The 17,272-nt window shown below is 53.6% G+C and overlaps 1 protein-coding gene across 4 annotated transcripts in view; it reads left to right on the top strand.

Moving 5' to 3' along the window:
- Window positions 1-17,272, top strand: part of BCL11B (BCL11 transcription factor B) — a 103,428-nt gene that overhangs the window by 79,113 nt on the left and 7,043 nt on the right. The window lies entirely within an intron of this gene.

The following is a 17,272-nucleotide window of genomic DNA, read 5'->3' as shown; positions in this document are numbered from 1 at the left end:
AGCCAGGGCAGGGCGGAAATGGTACCTGGAAGTCCCTTTTTTGAGTGACAGCTCCCCTGATGGGGAGGGCGGGACCCTGGCTCCTGATCAATGATGGAGCAGGGTGGGCTCATGAGTGCTCCCTCTCCTCCTGGCCCCATCCTGCTGTCATTCATTCACTCACTCATTTATTCACTACCCACTCAATTCACTCACTCACCCAGTCATTTATTTATTCACTGGTTTATTCATTCACTCATTCTCTTACCCATTCAGTTCACTCACTCACCTATTCATATTCATTCACCCACTCATTCGTTTGCTCATTTGCTCATTCACTCATTCAGTTACTCATCTATTCATTCATTTATTCACCCACTCATTCTTTCCCTCATAAATTCACTCATTCATCCATTCATTAATTCCCTGACTCACTCATTCACATCCTTACTCTTGAAGAGCTTCCTCTCTTGGGCACTGACCCGATGCGAAGATTCTTGACACGCCTGCTCTAGAGCCTCAAGACAGGTATTAACCCCACTGGTGGAGAAGGAAACCAGAGCTCAGCATTGAGTTCACGCATTCAGGTTCAGCCAAGGCCACCGAACAGGAGAACCAGATCTGTCAGGCCCCAGGACCCAGCCCCAGTGTGGTTCTGCAGTGGCCATGTCCCTTCCCATCCAAACTTCAGCAGATCCAGAGATAATCTGGTACCCGTGTGGGCAGCGTGAGGGAAGGAGAAACACTGGGTTTGGGTGTGTGTGTGGGGGGGGGGGGCAGGGGGTGAGGTGAAAGGTAGCCAGAATGCGCCGGCATTGTTTTCTTTTCTGCCTTTTAGTAGATTTGTTGAGAGCACCAGCCCCAGTTTACAGTCCCTATTGTGGAGAGAGGGGCCCCGAAAGCCTTGCTCTGTTCCCATGCAAAGGGCTGGGCTTGCAGGGGTTCTGCAGTTCCCAGGCTGTTATTAGGGAAGCGTGGCCCGGGCGCTTCAGATGAAAGTGCTACTGTGTGAGCGCCAGGTTCACCGTGCGCGCTCCAAGGAAACGCTGCCAAGGCAGCGTTGTGAACAGCCGCCAAGCAAAACACACACATTCTGTCCAGTGGAGCCAGCTCACTTCTGCAAATAGAGGAAAAATTGACTTTTTGATTTGGAGTGTTTCTACAACTAAGAAGAATCACTCTAGTGATTGTTCTAAAAATATTCTGGAGGCAGCACGTCCTCCAAGGCCTTGGGATTCTGAGTGGTCCTTAATTGTACTTCTTATTTAATCTCTCCAGATCGTACATGTGTGTGTGTGTATGTGTGTGTGTTTAAATGGACTTAAGCTTGCGTGGTCATCCTCCCCGCTCCCCCTCCCCCCTCCCCACGTGTCAGGATTGCTGCTGGCGTTAAAGAGTGGTATACGCAGCAGAAATTGTATTTTTATCTCTTTGACTTCAGGAAGTATATTTGGGTTTTCATCTCCTGCAGCCGCTGTTGCAAGGCTCACGTCTGAGCAGCTGAATCTAGGGCAACCCCTGACGTCCTGGCATTGGTGGCCAGGCCCTGTTTTGGAGGGGAGGTGTCTGTTACACGAATGGATTTTTTTTTCTTTTTCGGTGGTGGGCCAAGGGGAGAGGGTGCTAACACATTGGCTGCTTGCTCTCCGTCTGCCTGTCCAGGGTGGCATTTCCCCTTTTCGAGGCACAGAGCTCCCTAGGAGCCCCGGATATTTGCATCTCCAGGCAGTTCTGGAATTCACATGATTTCTGTAATGATGAAATTGACTGGGATTCCACAAGTCTGCTTACTGCCAAAAGCCAGTGATGGGGGCCCCTCCTCTCTCTCCGATCTGGTCTCAGAGTTCTCTCCTCCCCTTCTCACTCTGCCCCACCCTGATTCCCACCTTCCTCTTGCAGTCAGCGTTGCTAGGTGCAGCTGTGGTACTCCTGGGAAGCCCTGTTAACTTTAGCTGGAGCATCTAGCTCAGGACTGGCCACCCCAGCACTGCTGGCCTTTGGGGCTGGACCACTCTTTGCCATAGGATGTTTAGCAGCATCCTAGGCTCTGCCCATTAGATGTTGGTAGCGCCCCCAGCCTCCTAATCACGGCAGTCGAAAGTATCTCCAGACATTGCCAAAATCCCAGAGAGGGGCAGAATAGTCCTCAGTTAGAACCACTGTTCTAGCTCTTTTTTTTTTCCCCCCAAACTGGCAGTTGTTGAAGCCAGGAAGAGAACTGGGGAATATTAGTATCTATTTTTAGGTTCACGAATCACCAATAATAATAGGGTGGAATCAAGGGCCTTGGATTTCGAGAGTGAGTTCCCACTGTTGAATTTCCCCCCTGAAGCGTGTTTTATAAAGAAGTCATGGGATGATCCCACTCTGAGGGGTGGTGGACGGCGGGTGGTGAGCTGTGGTCACAGAGGTACCTGCAGGATTTGGAATAGCTGGAATCTGCACGTTCAAGTCATCGAGCAGTTTTCCTCGAAGAAAATTTTCACTGACTGCGCTTACGAGGCAAATCTGCTAGAATTAGGTATCTGATCGCCTTATTGGTAAATGGACAGTTCTGAGGACTTTGCTAGCGTTTCTGGCGTTACATGCTAGGACTGTCCCAGTTATATTGCCTCTCCTTCTTTCCTCTCTCCCCCCACCCCTTCCTCTCTGCTTGCCTCTCTGCTTCCCTGAGAAGCAGTCCCCCCACCCCCACGCACGTGTCAGCAGTGGAACCTCGCCTGCTCGCAGGCTGGAGTCTCATGTGGACACATCTGCTCTAACCGTCTCCAGGAATCCTGTGCCGTGCCTTTAAATGTTGACCCGTTCGCGGGGGCGCCCAGTAGGGCCAGGTGCCAGGTGCTGGGTTTCCTTTCGCCCATCAGCAGCCCATCTTTGAGAAATCTCGCGTTGGGCCGGCAGCGGGTTTCGTGCTGGGCCTCTCTGCAGCGCTGTGTGGCCAAGTCTGCGTGTGACAGCGTGTGAGCGATTTCCTGGGCTCAGCCAAAGCCCGGGCTTCCGCCGGCTTCTCCCCACCAGCTGGCCGCCCGAGCCAGCCCTTGAGGTGCTGAGCCACTTGGAATCCACAACCCCTGGGGCCCGGGCTCCTCTGCTTCAGACTGTCCGGTGCAAAGCCCGCAGGACCTTCCCGGGGGCCTCGTGCCTGCAGGCGCACGGGCGGTTTGGGCGGCAGCCTCCTCGCCCCACTTGCCTGCCTCGCGCTCGCTCTCCCCACCTCCTTTGTCACCAGACAGCCTCCACTCGCCCCTGCATACTTCCTCTCGCCCTTGGCCTTGCCACTGTCTCCCTCTGCCCTCGTGGGGCTGGTGGGTGGGGGGTGCTGTGCCAGCCACGGGCAGGAGGCACGTCTTGCCAGCCTCCTTGCTAGATCCTTGGTTGGATCTAGCCACTGGACCATCCAGCCTTGATGCTGGTGTTTGGAGAGTGGCCGAGGGGTGAGCCTGGTATAATTCTCTCCCCCACCTGAGTGTGTGTGTGTGTGTGTGTGTGTGTGTGTGTACACCTGCATTTTTGCATGGACCTATGTGTAGCAGGTGTGGGGGTGCTGGCCTCCTCTTTCCCCTCACCTCCGGAGGTGTCTGGCGCCTCTCTGAACCCTCTGACTTCCCGATCATGCCGGGCAGCTCCGCTCTGCGGAGGGCATCCGGAAACCCGGGCGCTGGGAGCCGCGCCTGGCGAGGATGACCATCTCCCCGCTGCCCGCGGGTTGGAGGGAGCTGGCACTGTGGCAGAGGCGAGGCGTCGCAGAAGTGCCGCAGGTTTTTCATATGGAAATGTGAAATAATGGGGTGATTAAATAGAGCTGTATATTAAAGTACATCTGACATTAGAATTACCATAATGTGCTGTAGCCTTAGGCTGAGTACTTTATTTGCCATCTGCGTCGGCCCAAAATCCCCCGGGGAAGCGCTAAAATATTCTGAATAAACTCGGCTCGAGTTCTTATTGAGAGTAAAATACCATTTGTGGCACGTCGTATTGATTCGTCTTAATTGTGGTGCAGAAAAGAACATTCACTTGCTGATGACTTTTGTGCTCGGTGACAAGCTGGCTGGAGTTACTCTAACACTGCAGTTAGTTAACCTGGTTGGGGCCAGCCGGGCACCTCGGTTCCAGCCCAGAAGCCAAGGTGCCATCCCTTAGGGCAGAACAGCTGGGGCTCCCAGCAGGGCTCCCTGCTCTCCTCCAGGGAGGGCGCTGGGGAGCAGGTGCCCACGTGGGGGTGGAGACCACCCCACCTCTTCCTGGCCTCGGCTCCCGGCAACCCAGAGGCACTGATGCATCAGAAGTTGTCCTGGAGGGTCATGACCTCGGTCTCAGCTCTTGGTTGCCGGGGATGTACTAGGCATACTTAAGAAAACAAAACTAAAAAAAGAAAAGAACAAGAAAGGAATCTGCTCACCCAGGCAAAGCCCAGCTTGGTTGGTTACCGGTTAGTGGTGGTGAGATCTGTTAACAGTCCCTCCAGCTCTTTGGCGGGGTGGGCGTGGGGGAGGGGGGCAGGGGGGGAAGGGGGGAGGTTGGAAGTGCTTATGCATTAAATATAAATGAGTCGTTGGTTGGGAGAACACTTGGTGATCCAGATAGCGCTGCCCCATTCATAAAGTCCAGTTTTTACCCTATAATTGCCCATCATTATACACAATTTAAATATTCAAACATTCTCCACAAACCTTGGGCTAGCATGTTTTTATTACAGATTCAGAACAAGGGAATAACCTTTAACTTCAGAGACAAATGAGGCAAATTTACAAGTGCGCGTCTGCTGTTTTCTTGTGTTTTATCAATCCCCGCGGACCCGAACACTTTTGCTGTAACGCCACTCAGAACAATATACATATATTACTGCTTGTTTGTGGTGTGTGGCTATGAGTCCCCTCTGCGTTAGCTAACCTATATAGCTCAGCGTCGAGGCTCTCCATAACGTCAATTATCTCCTCCGAGCTAAACGTACACTCCATTAAAACGAGATTTACTGCCCCTGTAATACTTCTTGGGGTGAAGTGTGGAGATTTTTGTGGATTTAAGGAAACGGAGGATGGAGGCCTGCTGCATGATGGAAGTCGTGAATTTCAGAGAGGAAAGACTTCCTGTGTCAGCCAGAATGTGTGCGTGAGATGTGCTTGGCGTGTGCACACATGTGTACACACGCATGCAAGCAGCTCACCGCATGATTGGTTTTGCCTCTTAATTTCTTAATTCGCTCTGTATTTTTCCATTAAGTGATAAGGATGATCTGCTCTATGCTTCCTCTTCATGTTCTCTGCTAAATTCCTGTCCCTAGCATTCTAGAATCCTTTCAGAAAACCTTATATTGGGGTGGGGGGAAGAATATATTCATCTGTCAGCTCACCAGCACCCACTGGGAAAGTGTAGGTTCTTTGCAGTGAAGTCTTAGAAAGCAGATTTCAGGGGAGTCTGATGATGTATTCGTCTGTCTCAGGGAAGACATGTTATTCCCAATGCCTTTGCATGCCTCATGCAACATGGGGGGGCGGGTATTGTATAAAGATGGTCTGGAGGAATGGGCCGCAGGTTTCTGAGAATGCCGTCAGTGAGCTGCCACATACAAAATGACTCCGTGTGTCCTGCCTCCGGCTCCTCCATCTGACTAGCAAACACCAGGGTTCTCACCCAGCCCCGAAACGTCCCCGCAGTGAGCAGTGTCGCTTTGTTCCGGGGCCGGCCGGCTGCTTCCTGAGCCTGAATGCACACCTGGTGTGACCACAGACTCGAGCAGTTGAAATCGAGACTGTTTGGGGGGAAAGCTGGGGCGCATGGCGCTTGCAGCTGTGGTTGAGTTTTCACCCTTCCCTGTTCCACCGGGAGGCTGGACCGAGCCATTCCTGAAGGTGTCCCCACAGCGCTGGATGCTCAGATAAGCGGCTGGCTGGAATAATAGAACTTACGCTGGGGAGGCTGATTTAGAAGCCTCCTCGCTTCCGAGGCTAGTGATCCTCATAGATGGGGTCTGAAGTTCTCTCTCTCTGTTTTCTACCTACCCCCTGCCCCAGCTTCATGTCTTTATGCCTTATGGCTTCATACTTTGGGCAGGTCTGGTCTGAAACCACACTCTCCCAGGGGTCCACCTCCATCCTTTCATTGTCCTGAGATTTTATTATACTAAACAGTTTGTGGTTTGAGTAAGGCCTCTAGTGTGGGCTTGAAAATCTTCATTTAAAAAAAAAATGGAAGTTTTCATTGTGATGGAATTCGTAGCGGTGGAATGCGGTCTCTCTGCAGCTCAGTCTCTGCCTGTTTTCAGAGCCTCCGCAGGCAGATCCCACGTCCGCTCTTCAGTCCCACATTCAAGTCCTCCCCTCCGTGAGTCCAGGGTCCCGCCTCCGTGCCTTCGGGCCTGCAGTTTCCTCTGCGGGGCACACCCTTTCTTTCCTTTCTCTGCAACGTGGACTCATGTTTCCTTCTGAGCTCAGCCCCAGGGTCTCCTCTAGGGAGAAGTCTTCCCCCGGTCCTCCCAGCCTGTCCCTCTCCCCTCCTCTGGGTCCCGGCACATGCTGTCTTAGTGACCTAGTGGTCTGAGCCTTAGTGGATGCTTGTGGAGTCGGTAGCCTCTTGCTCTGGACTGCAGGCTCCGTGCGGGCGCCCCTCTGCTCAGCGTGGGTCTCGCACACAGCACACACTGCCTGCCTGTGTGAAGGAGAGAAAGGAGGAAGGAACAAAGGGATAGACGTGTTGAGGAGAGCCTCCTGGCTTTTGCTTCATCGGTGTGCTTTCTGGGTAGAGATGGAGTGTGACCTTGGGTGTTGTCCTGAAGGGCTCCTGGCTTTTTAGGAGGAGACTAAGAATCCTGAAAGCTGGGCACCGTCCTCACACTGGCCGTTTAGCCCTGGCTTTGGATGGCGTGTGTGGGTGAGGGCGGACAGCCCAGTCTGGGAACCCTGCGCAGCCGGCGGGGGATGCCTCGGACGAAAACGCCTGCAGCAGTCTCCGCAGAGCCGGCCTTCCTCATCGCCTCTCCCTTCCTGCTCCCCCTCGCCTCCTTCTGCAGCCGCCAGAGCTGCTTTCTATTCGGTTCACCCGCAGGTGCGCGTGCAGGGCCCCCCACCCTGGATCTGGGAAGGTGCCACTGTCCCGCTGTCTGTCTGGGACTCACCTCCACGCGGTGTTTGCTGCCTGCCTGCTCCCTGGATGCTCTGAGGTCACTCGGCAGGCCCTGGTGTGCCTCAGAATCCTTTGTGTCACAGCTTAGCCCCCTCCTGCTCCCCGGTCCCCACCTGTGGTCTCCTGGGGGTGGGGAGGGGTCATGGCTGATCCCTCCAGGTAGGTCCTGCTGTGGGTCCTAGCACCCAGCACGTGGCGATCGGATGGATGAGCGAATGAATGAATGAATGTATGGGAAAGGCCTGTTCCCTAGACCGTTTGGGACAAGACTAGATTGCCTTGGGTGTAGTAACGTCCCAAGATGCTGCTCTGGCTCCGCTGGCGTTTCTGTGCACCCAGGCCGTCTCGGGGGACGGCGGGGCTTCAGCGCGAGGCTGTGGTGGAGGCTGGAGGCCCAGTCCCCCAGGTCGAGGAAACTCCGGGCACCTGAAGCGCAGAGCTGACCCCTGCGGCAGGACGCTCTCAGAGTGAGTGGACTGCGGTGCAGTGAGGTTTCTCACACGTTAGGCCCCTCTATTCTCAGCCAAGCTCCGCGTGGCATTTCCTGCACACAGCCTGCAGCTTGCGGCGCCGGCCAGCTCGCCGCGGTGCACGGAAGCCGGCGGAATGGTTTGCTGTGGCGGGTTCAGGCCTCACCTCAAGGCCGGTTATGGCAGAGTCTGCAGGCCCAGTGGAGGGGCAGCCAGGTGTGTGTCGGATAAAACCCAGGCCCGGGGCTCAGACCCAGGTGTGAATCTGGGCTCCGCGACCCAGCTGTCTGACCTGGGGCCCCTCACTTAACTGTGATGAGACCGAGTTTCTTTTTTATGCGGAACCTAGATTAGAACTCACTTTTCAGAGTCTCTGTGAGTGCCCTCCGGAGAGCACAAGGCACCACTGACTGTCTCATGCAGGTTGCATGTGAGTCAAGCCCACCAAAGTCAAGGACAGATGATGACAGGCGGTGATGAGCAATCCCTCAAGGCTGTGGGGGTTTCCCAGGTGGCTCAGTGGTAAAGAGTCCGCCTGCCAATGTAGGAGACACAGGAGACCCCAGTTTGATCCCTGGGTTGGGAAGATCTTCTGGAGGAGGAAATGGCAACCCACTCCAGTATTCTTGCTTGGGAAATCTTTATGGACAGAGGAGCCTGGCAGGCTACAGTATATAGGGTTGCAAAGAGTTGGACATGACTGAGCAGCTAAACTGCGAGGCTGTGGGGATACAGAGGGGCTGTGCTGGGGCTGGGTCTCAGAAGATGCTTGCAGGGTGAGAAGGAAAGGCAGGTATTCCAGGCAGCAGGAATGGCAGGCTCACGGAGCTGTGACCCAGGAGGGTTGGGGGGGCCAGGGCACTGGGAGCAGTGAGTCCAGCTGGACGCTGAAGGCTGAGTGCCTGGCGCTTCCTCTGGGCAGCAGGCCATCAAGGCTGTGACTCAGGACGGTCGCTGGCCCGCCCGCCCGCCCACTCTGCTGGGGCGGCTCAGGGGTGGATCGGGGCAGTGGAAGAGTGTCTAGATTCTTTGGAGTCACCTGGATCCCAGCGTGCTCCGGTGGGTGGAACACAGCAAGCAGGGAGGCGTGGGCGTGCTGGGTGGGGCCCTGCCCGGCAAGCCGGGGGAGCGGGGTGTTGTTGAACGCCGAGCTGAGCCTTGCTGCCCAGGCGGCCTCGCCCAGAGGGCCTTGCCCGGAGGGCAGGTCCACCCAGACCTGGGCAGATGCCCTTGTCCTACCTGTGATGACTCCAGGGATGCTGACTGCAGGGGAGCAAGCAGACAGAACCCAGCTAACGCAGGCATGCTTGACTCTGAAGCACGTGTGTATTGCACACGTGACTCTGAAGCACGTGTGCGTTCGTCACCCTGCATGTGGCCAGAGTCCTGGCAGTGGACAGGGTCAGCTCGGTCCTCAGGGAGCCTGGACTCCCGTTCCGATGATGGATTTTAAATAAATAACCCAAGGCCAGTCGGGTGGACTCGTACAACTTGCTTGCACTCCCTGAGCTGCCTCTATCGCTCCTGTAAACGGTCATAGGCATAGAGTTAGCAGACTACATGGAGTGATGCAGGTTCTAAGCCTCCAAGTCAGCCAAGCCCTTGCATGCTTCTCTCTCCCAGCACCTTGAACTTGACCCTAGCACTCATATTTTTCATGAAATAATCAAGAGGGTCACCAGGTGCTCTCATCTCCTCTGGGATTCGAGAGCTGCGTCCCTGGAGACCAGCAGAATACCTGGTGGATCAGGGGTGGCCAGTTCCTGCGCGTTCAGTGAGTGAGTGAAAGGCAAGTGTAGGACACAGCCTGCTACCTGTCCATTCAGCCCTGTCTTGTCTGGTTCTCCACTTACTGGGCTTGTGTGAGCTGGGGTCCAGGGACAGTAGTAGCGGCTGTCCAGACCTCTGGGTTCAAGAGGATTCCGAGGCCTGCAGGGCAAGCGCGGGGGTGGACTGGTTGATGTCTGCCACGGCCGCTGGCGGAGGGGCCTTGGCTGTGTTGGCTGAGGCTGGCTCTGCACGTCAGCACCAGGGAGACCTCTTAGCAGCAATAGCGTTTCCCAGGTGGTGCCAGTGGTAGAGAACCTGCCTGCCAGTGCAGGAGAGGCAGGAGACTCAGGTTCCCTCCCTGGGCCGGGAAGATCCCCCTGGAGAAGGGCGTGACAACCCACTCCAGTATTCTTGCCTGGAGAATCCCATGGACAGAGGAGCCTGGTGGGCTACTGTCTGTGGGGTTACAAAGAGTCAGACACGACTGGGCGACTTGGCATACACACAGTAGCAGTGTTACTGCCGTCACCACCACCAGCACCAATTCTCAACAGAGCACACCCGCTACTTTTCCACGAGACTGTCGGCAGGGTTTCACTGAGTTTTTGCAGTTCTCGCCAAGAACAACACCTCTCCACAGTTCCTAGCACGTGGCTGGGAGGAAAGGTAAGCGATCCCAAGGTGTACATGACGGCCCCGTCTCCTGCCCCGGGTCCCTTGACTTGGGAGGGGCCTAGGTCTGCACCCTTTCCTCTTTTGACCAGGCTTCTATCCAGACCACAGCTGGCTGTGTGGCTCTGGGCTGATCACCCTCTCTCTTCCAGTCCTCAGTTTCCTCATCTGTGAAATGGTGCTGATGACCGTCCTTGACCTTGGGGGTTGTTGTGAATACAGTCCGCCTTAGCTGCGGGCGGCTCATGGAAGGGTTTAACGATGGTTGATTGTTACTGCTGCCATTATTCCCCCCAGCTCCACCCCCTCTCTTGGAGAGGCTGAGGTTTGTTTGGTAGCATGCGTTGGAAGGACTGATACTGAAGCTGCAACTCCAGTACTTTGGCCACCTGGTGCTAAAAACTGACTCATTGGAAAAGACCAGGATGCTAAGAAAGATTGAGGGCAGGAGGAGAAGGGTTCGACGGAGGATGAGATGGTTGGATGGCATCTTTGGCTCAACGGACATGAGTTTGAGCAAGCTCGGGGAGCTGGTGATAGACAGGGAAGCCTGGCGTGCTGTGATTCATGGGGTCGCCAAGAGTCAGACACGACTGAGGAACTTGAACTGAACTGATTCAGAACAAGCAGGGGTGCTTGTAGATTTCATAGATGACTATGCTTAGAAATAATATGAACATGAAACTTACAAAGATTCCCCCCCCACCCAAGGAAACCAATTGACATTTTCTTTCTGGGATCATGAAAGGGGAGACACTCTTTAATAAGGGGTCTACATATCTAGAGATAATGTCCTTAGTCGCTTCAGTTGTGTCTGATTCTTTGCAACCCCATGGACTGTAGCCCGCCAGGCTCCTCTGTCCACGGGATCCTCCAGGCAAGAATACTAGAGTGGGTTGCCATGCCCTCTTATAATAGTGATAATAGTGATAATAATTATTATCATTTTGGGACTGAAGAGATGGCACTGTTAGCAGGCATAGATTCTGTTGGAGGACCAGGTGGTTGGCCAGCGAATCCAGCCCTTGCTTTGGGTACTGGGCATCCTAAAATCCAGAGAGGGAAAGAGGGTGTCGGGGGGACCCTGGATCTAGCAGCCTGCCCTTCGATCTGACTGCCTAGCATCTCATCACCCCTTCTGCAGGTCCTGAGTGGCCTGCTGTCCCGGGGACTCACCTGCTCTTGTGAAATGTCTCCACCCCCGGGACAAGCCCATGGTGGACCCGACTGGGTTTCATCAAAGGGTAATCGGTGTCCTTCACTGCGAGGACACACACTGTGTCCTTTTCATTGTGAAACAGGCCCCAACAAGTGTGCAGAGAACAGTCCATCTCTCAGGTGCTGCTGGGGGGCAGCTGGGATGGAGCTGGGGGGTGGGGAAGCCTCAGCAGGGACGTGGCCCTCCCCTTGCTCTTGGCGGGGCGGGTGAGGGGGGGGCGGCGGCTCTTGCTTCTCTCAGTTGCAGCATCCTCGTATTCGGCAGGGATGTGGACCTGGCCTGGCCCCTCTCAGAGGTCATATGTGAGCGAAATGCCTTGATGGCTGTGAAAATGCCAAACCAACTGTCACGTGCTTTGCAAGCTGCAGCGGGACATGTGAAGCCCAGACTCAGTTCGCTCTGCAGCATCCAGGCGCCAGGACTCTCACTTCTGCCTCCACCTTCGGGTGGAGGAAGGCCCCGGCTGGCCATCACTGCAGGCCCTGCTTGAGCTGGGCGGCAGTGTCTGCTTGTGACTCTGGAGCAGCTAAATCCCCCGCAGGCAGCAATACCCTTCTATTTGGTATCACTTGGCCTTAGGAGAGCCCTTTTAAACTATTGCTCTCAATTACGGCCTTTTTATTGAATAATAGCTCAATTAAAGGTGTGCTTTTTATTGAACATCCCTGATACCTTTATTGGGATTATTAGAGTAACCAGCATAATAGGGAGGAACAATTATTTCAGTGCTCATTAAAACACACACACACACACCCCTGATAGCAGAGGGAGAGCAGCATTTCATTGCAGGAGCCCAGTTGTGTGTTGGTTCCCAAGAGTCACAATAAAAAATGATGTTTCCTCAACGTTTGCAAGTTTCTGTTTCCCTGGAACCTCTAATGCATTAGGCCGGCTGCATTAAAATTCCTTCAGGGTTTTATTACAGCCAGAGTTACACAGAAGGGCACCCCCTGAAACATCTACTGCCAGGTACAAGATGGATAATAAAACACGAAACATACAAAGCCCAACCATAACATGTGCATGTGTGGGGATGTGTGGATTTTATAGGGATCGCGTGGGATCTCATTTGCTTCCCCAGCCCTCTTCAGAAGCTGACATGTTATTCCCATTCTGCTGATGAGGAAATGAAGCTCAGAGAGGTAAAGTGACTTGGTTGACATTGTTGTTGTTTAATTGTTAAGTATGTCTGACTCTTTTTTTACGACACCATGGACTATAGCCTGCCAGGCTCCTCTGTCCATGGGATTTCCCAAGCAAGAATACTGGAGTGGGTTGCCATTTCCTTCTCCTGACCCAGGGATTGAACCCGTGTGTCCTGCATTGTAGGCAGATTCTTTACAACTGAGCCCCCTGGGAAGCCCCTTGACTGACATCTTCCTGCGGGAATGGCAAGGCAGCGAGCTCATGCCGCTGTTCTTGTAGCAGTGATCTCAGGGAGGGTTCTGAATTAGAGGAAAACACAAGGGCCTCTCTTGAGAGCCAGTACAGCAAAGAAGATCTGGTGTTGGCTTCTGCCAGTGGATACCAAAAACGTCTGAGGAAGGAAAAGGGAAGGAAGTAAACAAGAAAACACACTGGTCTTGGTTTCTGAGCCGCCAAGCCTGATGTCGCGATCCCAACGCAGCTGACATTTCTAGGTCTGTAGGCCAGGCTTGACATTGCTGGGTAAGTTGCTTCAGGGCTTCCCTGGTGGCCCAGATGGTAAAGAATCTGCCTGCAGTGCGGGAGACGTGGGTTTGATCCGTGGGTCAGAAGGATCCCCTGGAGAAGGGAATGGCAACCCACTCCAATATTCTTGCCTGGAGAATTCTATGGACAGAGGAGCCTGGCGGGCTACACCCCGCGGGGTTGCAAAGAGTCCTACACGACTGAGCAACTAACACTTTGCAACTTCCAAGTCGCTTCAAAATAATCTAGGCGTTGACCTCTTGGTTGGAACCTCGGTGACAGCCACGGTGGCAGCATGTTGGGGCATGGCCCCTGTCTGGGCCATCAGCAAAGCTGGCACCAGCTGGAGCTTCCAACTCACCTCTGGGCAAGTGGCCCTGAGCTCCAGGAGCAGGGACCGCCCTGCGTCCGAAGCAGCCCTCTCACCAAGGGACTTCTGCCACATTTAAAAATGAGCCGTCCGTGACTGTGTGCTGCCTTTTAAAATATTTAGCGAGTTTTTTGAATAGAAGAATGTTCTGAGTGGCTCTTCAAAGCCTTTCTGACATTGTTCAGTTTTCAAAAGTGAGCAGTCCCAGTGCTCAAGGCTACTTCTAGGCAACAGATAACCGTGAAGTGGAAGTATGGAAATGAACATTTTATTTAAAAAAGAAAAGTTACGGGGGAGAGTGGAAAGAGCATTGTCTAGGAAGGGCCTTTGAGGACTGGGAGATTTAAAAACATTGGAAGCTGTCAGATCCTGAGATAGACCGTCCCCTGCTGTGAATCTTGCTTTGGCGTGGAGGGAAGTGAGGGGACCAGATTGTTCAAAGGCAAGGAAAAGTGCTTACTCTGGCATGATCTGGAACCCTGGAGTCCGATTTGGTGGGTGCACAGAAGTCTTCCCCACCTGATGATGAATTCCAAATAGGTTAACTTCCTCCTCCGGCTTTCCTGGTGGCTCAGTGGTAAAGAATCCGCCTGCCAATGCAGGAGACACAGGTTTGATCCCTGGGTCGCAAAGAAACCCCTGGAGGAGGAAATAGCTATTCACCCCAGTATTTTTGCCTGGGAAATCGCATGGACAGAAGAGCCTGGCTGGCAACAGTCCATGGGGTCACGAAAGAGTTGGACAGGAGTGAAGGACGAAACTACAGCAAACAAAACTTCCTCCTTAGACTTCTCTGAGTTAGAGTCTTATAAATGTCTTTCACTCTTTTTGTTTTGTCTTTTTTTTTTTTTTAAATGAGAAATGGAAACCTCTGAGTTCTTTAGAACGTGCAGCTACATGCTTCTCAGCAGCTGCTGCTTGAGTTTAAAAAAATATATTTTAGTCGGCCATTTCATTCCTGGCCTGTCTGAGAATTTTGTACTGTCTTCTGATACCCGCATTCCTCAGGGGCGGTAGAACTTTCTAGAAAGTGTGTGGCCATCCGAACAAGGAACAGGAAGTGCTCCGGAGAGACCCAAGGAAATGAAGATGATGAAGAAAGAGGTTAGGGGAAGGGAGGCGGCCCAGCTTGAAAACACAAGGAACCAGAGCGGCTGTGTGTGTGGAACTCGGTTCCTGAGAGCGGCCGGAGCCCAGGTGCAGAGTCCACAGTGCTCTTTTTTTTTTTTTTTTTTTTTAATTCATTTGTATTGAATTACAGCTGAAACCAGTGGATTTTTAGAATTGTTTATTGGCTGTGCCGGGCCCTTGTTTTTCTCGTTGCGGTGCTTCGACTTCTCATTGTGGCGGCTTCTCTCTCGGCGGAGCACAGCTCTAGGGTACATGGGCTCGGGAGGTAGTCGTGGTCCCGGAGCTCCAGAGCACAGTGCATGGGCTGAGTCGCTCTGAGGCACGTGGGCTCTTCCCGGATCAGGGATCGAACCCACGTCTCCTGTACTGGCAGGCGGCTTCATTACCGCCGAGCCGCCAGGGAAGTCCAATGCTCTTTAATTGGAAGATCTATGGCCTTGTGGGAGGTGGTGCTTCATTTGTGTTATTAGCTCCTGGTGTCAGGGAGGGATGTTTTCTTTATCTTCTTTTTATTACTTATTTATTCTGCCTCATTCCAGAAAAGGATTTGAGGAGGACTAAACACTATGGCGTTTGGCCAGCTCTCCCGTGAGACTGAGGTGAACCGTTCGGTCGTTCCCCACATATATCACCTAATAAGCCAGGACAGGCGATGGCGCCTCCAAGAAGGCTGTGCATCTCTGGGCTGTAGCATCGTCATGTGCCAGCAGGGACATGGTCCTGGCCTGGCCTCCCTCAGTGGTCATGCAATGATGAAATGCACCAACAAAAAAAAAAGGCCTTTTGTTGCGATAGCGAGGAGGCATGCAGGAAGGGAAGGCTGAGGTGTTGGTGTGGCCTTACTGCTCCCAAAGCGAGGAACACGGCTCCCCAGGGCCTTGGGAAGGCCTCCCTGCCCTTTTCTTGGGGGAAGATTCTCCTGAGGGGCTCCAGCATGGGGAACTGAATTAATGCAGATATACTGGGAGAAGGAAGTTGCCCAGACACCCTGGGGAAAGAAAATGGCCTCAGAAGTTCTCCTGGAGCTGGGTTTAAAAACGAGGGGAAGCTGAGCTTTGGAATCCTTTTTCCCTTTCTGTCTGTTCCCCCATCACCCACCCACTGGTGGTGGGTGGAGACACATGTCCTGCTGGACACGAGCGTGCAGTGATGACCAGGCTTAGAAGGCATGTCTTGGTTCCCAGCGGTGGGTGATCTGGCCCAGTTGGGTCTGTGTTGCGGAGAATCTCCATGCTGACCCCTGACTCCTGGAGGACCCCACACACTGCATAGCTCAGGGAGGTCCAGGCCCCTTTAAAGCCGTCAAGTCTAACCCGTAAGGGCATTTGTTCTCAGAGTCCACAGAGTTCATGCTGCTAAGGGTTAGGCCCCCAGGAAACATACTTCTTGGGTGGGAATCAAGGAAACAAAAACTCCATCTCGCTATGGGATTTCAGAAGTCCCTCCTCTTTCGAGGAGGGGCTGTACTCCCCCTGCCCTTCCTGATCCTGGGTTTGGAAACTAACATGCACCTTTGGCTCCACTGGGGAGTTTGCAGCTACTGTACTTTATCAGTGTTAAAATCTTCCAGGTACAAGGCAGTCTGAAAAAACAAAAAGGGTTTTTTTTTTCAAGACCTCGGCTGTGACGCCATGTTCCCTTTCCCTTCCCCGGCCAGTGAGCGAGTCTGATGGGGGAGGGCAGGGCCTGCCCACACCTGTCCCGTTTCACGTGGGGTGTTAGGAGAGCTTCAGGCTGGAGAAGCAGCTAGTTTCACCCGCAGGTTGAGAACGTCGGCCCTGAAATAGGGGCTGGTTGGGAGGTCCAGGCTCCCATTTTGTGACCGCCCCCAGTGATGGGCAAAGACAGGGACGTTTTGGCTCCACGCCACCAGCATCCACTGACACTGGATGCCAATGCCACAGCCAGTTTGTCACAAACTCACACTTGCTACTGTTCATCCTGATCGCCCTGTCAGATGTGACACTCTCATTCAGCCTCCTGACAAGGGACCTCATATAGGCCAGTGCCCTGCCCCGAGGGGTCCATGCTGTGGTTGGGGGTGTGTGTGTGTCTGTGTGAAGCCATTAGGTCAGTGATGGGGGGTGGGTAGCTGCCAGCCAGTAGTGATGTTCTTACGATGCTGAAGTCCTGTTCCTGTGTGTATCCGTGTTTAACGTGGACGGTGCTTTCTGCACAGACACTGGTGTATGAAACCCTACGGTTTCCTGTAGTTCAACTCCCAAATGACGCAGAGGTTGTCAGCCAGTTCTCTTAAAATGTTTGCGAGGTGATTCAGTTTGATTTGTGTTTCTTAGAACTTCCTTGGATGGAAGATTTGCCTAGTCATGACTGGGTGGGGAGTGGGGGGGGGGGGGAGTTGTTTTGTCCCCCAGAGAGGTTTGGCAATGCTTGGAGAGATTTTTGATCCTCATGACTGGGAGGGGAGGGAGTGAGACTGGCTTCTAGTGGGTAAGCCTCCAAACATCCTACAAGGCACAGGACAGTACCCACCCCCCCCAAAGAATTATCAGGGGCTACATGATGGCTGACCTTTGCCCCGTTATCTTTTAGGCAGCCCAGCCTTTGTATACTTCCCATTGTTGGAATCAGGCATTCTCACAAATAACATCTCCTTTGGCTTCTGAGATGATGGGTTTAAAGACATCATGTTATAAGGGCACAGAGCGAGGTCCACCAATTGGAGTAACTTGCTAAGGCCGCCACACAGAAGCTTCTCTAGCCTATCCGCCAGGGGGTCTGCCTGGGCGTCGCCGGCCTGGGCCTGCTCGGCAGCGGTCCGCTGCCGCCCCTGAGAGCCGCGACGCCGCGGCGCGCGCCCCCGCCCGCATCTCACGTCTCTCTTGCCTCTTTCTGTCCGTGTGTCTC

This window comes from Dama dama, chromosome 13, assembly GCF_033118175.1.
Source record: "Dama dama isolate Ldn47 chromosome 13, ASM3311817v1, whole genome shotgun sequence".
In the NCBI taxonomy this organism is placed as follows: Eukaryota; Metazoa; Chordata; class Mammalia; order Artiodactyla; family Cervidae; genus Dama; species Dama dama.
Note: the sequence above shows the minus strand (reverse complement) of the source record. Positions and strands in the feature narration are given on the sequence as shown.